We start from the raw sequence: 3,518 nt of genomic DNA on the forward strand, positions 1-3,518 counted from the left end.
AGGTATGAGGCAGCTACCTGGGGCTAGGTGGAATCAGATTTCTGAGCTTTGGGTACTGGTCAATTTATTGATTAAAGGTCCACAGGTGACTACTGTGGACTGCCTGCTTAAGAGCTGCTGACTGGAAAGATCACTGACAAGAGGGTCATTAGGCCTGGATTTTAATTTGGTTCTGATGTTAACATCCACAACAATCTCAGTTTCCTTCTCATGGCAGCTGAAGCTGTAGTCATTTCTGTATTACATCGTTTCCTTTAGGATGATTTTGAAAATGAGTTTCACCTTCCTCTGACCCTTGCACTGAAGTTTTGATGAAGCAGCATGTTGGAATGCTTTCTTACCCTTGGGAGCTCTCTCTTAACTCTTGTGCTCATCATCTGTGATCTCCTATGAGCCAGTATGTTCTTTTTTAAAATCGTAATTTTGACTCTACATGAATTTAACATGAGCCCTAATATAGTATAAATGAATTCTTACTAATCGTTAAAACAACCTTATCTATATAATTTTTCTTTTGCCTTCAAATATTCTTACAAAATATGGTTTTTAATTCCATCTGTATTGATAACCAGAGGAAGTAAGGGAAAATTTGGAATTGCAAAGACCTGTCCTTGATCTGGGTCTTGTACTCTTTGCTTTGCTGTGATTATGACTTTCTGCTCCTGCTTTGGAGTGAAATTTCGTCATTATTAATTTGTGCTTTCCTGATCTCCTGTACTATGTGAGGTTGGTTAAAGCTAATAGCAGTATACTGATATATTAAAATATTGGGCAAGATATCATAGGACTGTTGTGATTCAGAAAAGCAGAAAGTGAAAAGAAAGTTTTTTGAGATGGGGTCTCACTCTGTTGCCCAGGATGGAGTGCAGTGGTGTAATCATAGCTCCCTGCACTCTGGAACTCCCAAGCTCAAGCAGTCCTCCTGTCTCAGCCTTCTGAGTAGCTAGGATGACAGGCACCAGCACCACGCCTGACTAATTTTTGTTGTTAATTTTTTTGTAGAGGCATGTTGCCCATGCTGGTCTTGAACTCCTGGGCTCAAGTGACCCTCTTACCTTGGCCTCCCAAAGTGCCGGGAATATAGGCATCCATGCCTGGGCAGATATTTTTTTAAAAACAAAATAAAAATAATTTATATTTGCCTGTCATCTGTCTATGTATATAATTAAATGAAATATTGTAATGTTCACTGAACTCACATCTTCAGACACAGACCAGAATCATTCCTTTCAAAAACATGGAGATGGTATATTGGTATTTTGAATCTTCTGTTATTTTTTTTTTCTCTATCATAGTAGCATGGATAGAGTTCTCTTTATTCTACAGAATAAATTCTTGCCTTTTTTGATGTCATTACATGGAAAATAAGTTTTGCTGATGGAGTTTAAGTTTTAAGATACTTTTTGAAACATGTCTGTTCCCTATATGGACAAAAAGCTTGCAAGAAGTAAGTGGACACAGCTGCAGTAGAGTATTAACTTCAGGATATATTTGTAACACGTAAAACGAAAATACAAAGCAGACCATAAGTGCACAAATTTTGCCGCTTAAACAGATGCAGTTCAGTGTTTGTCAACTCAGAAAGTTGTAAAACTACAATCAGATTCTTCAGGATCATTTATAGAGGGAGACTCTGCTTGGTGATAAGAGATGTGGGAGGGAGGGAAATGTTGGGGATATTGCTGAATTCTGAACCACTGGGGTTCATCTGCCCCCTCGGGAACCTCCTGTTTTGAGGGCATGAGCATTCTGGCTCCTGGGCATGTCTTTCTCTCTCTTTTTTTAAAACATGACAGTCCAGGCAGGGCCTCATGGTTCTTATGCAGTTTCCTACCATAACTCCCTGAAGCTTCGTTGTATGTCACTGAAGGCTGCTGCATATTAGAGTTCCTTTTAGGTGGATGATACTTTGAGAAGAAATATGGAGAGTCGAATGTCCTCTAATACTAAGCATTTGTGGCAGACACTCCTCCCTCCATATTTTGTTTTACCCTTTGGATTACCAAATGCAGTGGCCCCATTTACAGTGAAACAGATGTTGCCCCTCTTGAGACAGAAGTTAGTTATGTCCCGGAAAAGTTCTGCCTGCAACTCTTGAGATTATGTCTCCAAATTTTGCTGATGCTTCCTTACTCCTGTATGAGAACAATGCAATGACAATTTAGCCCCTCAAAACTTTTGTAAAGTTTCCTTTGATATTGTTCTAAAAGCCTCTAAAATGTTTCTAGAAGGATGTTACCTCACCCCTTCAATACATTAGACTAGTTCTGACCAAAAGAAATAGAATGCAAGCTATGTAGGTAATTTCATTCTATTAGCCATGTTGAGAAAAGGAAAAATAAACATATTATTATTAATAATGTTTTATTTAATGCAGTATAGCCAATATATTATCATTTTAACATATGATCAATAAAAATATTGATGGGATAGTTTACATTTTTTATGCATTGCTTCTTTTTTGTTGTTTTTCGTTTTTCGTTTTTTGTTTTTTGTTTTTTGTTTTTTGTTTTTTGTTTTTGAGACAGGGTCTCGCTCTGTCGCCAGGCTGGAGTGCAGTGGTGCAATCTTGGCTCACTGCAACCTCCACTTCCCAGGTTCAAGCAATTCTCCTGCCTCAGCCTCCTGAGTAGCTGGGACCACAGGCGCGTGCCATCACACTTAGCTAATTTTTATATTTTTAGTAGAGATGGTGTTTCATCATATTGGCCAAGCTAGTCTTGATCTCTTGACCTCATGATCCGCCCGCCTCACATTAGCCCTATTTCAAGTGTTCAATAGCCATATGAATCTAGTACTACCATATTGGACAGCATAACAGTGGACCAAAAATTTGCCCTGGAACTGCTCTGCTGCTTTAATTTTATGTAGCTATGTTATTTATGCAAATCTACCAGTTAGGGTTGTACAATGCCCCTAGATAATAAAGTCATCCTATTGCCAGCAGAACATTATAAAGTCTTTTCAGTGTACTTCCTAGAATGTGAAAGCTTTCCTATTCCATGCAATCCTTTGTTTCCGTCAAATTACAAAAATGACTCCCCCATCAGTATTCCATTTGAAAGTAGTGAAATTCAAAATCATGTACGAAAGCCTCTTCATGCTTCTTGTGTGTTTCTTATTTTTGTTGTTGTTTTAATTCTAACCCAACTAAAGAATTTCACTTCCGTGTCTTTCAGAGCCTGCATAGTTTCTACAGCTGCTATAACCTCGATGTGTCTTCCATAGTAGTTAATGTAGCTTCTGCAGCACTTTGAAGATTTGGTTTTACCCCAGCCTTATACTTCTTATGCTTCTCATCACTTTGTAGTCCTAGGAAATTAGGAACCTGCGTGAAAATATTGCAGCACCAATATTACAACACACCCAGGTCTCAGAACCAAATGTGGCCAGTATAGCAGTTTATGATTCATGCTTTATACAGCAGCATTTCTCAGGCAGTGGACGTGTTCTCAGTATCCATTCCAAATCTTATATTTTAGACCGGTGTTGTAGAGCTTAGTGTTAGCTGGGAGATC

Source organism: Mandrillus leucophaeus, unplaced genomic scaffold (assembly GCF_000951045.1).
Source record: "Mandrillus leucophaeus isolate KB7577 unplaced genomic scaffold, Mleu.le_1.0 Scaffold1442, whole genome shotgun sequence".
Taxonomy (NCBI): Eukaryota; Metazoa; Chordata; class Mammalia; order Primates; family Cercopithecidae; genus Mandrillus; species Mandrillus leucophaeus.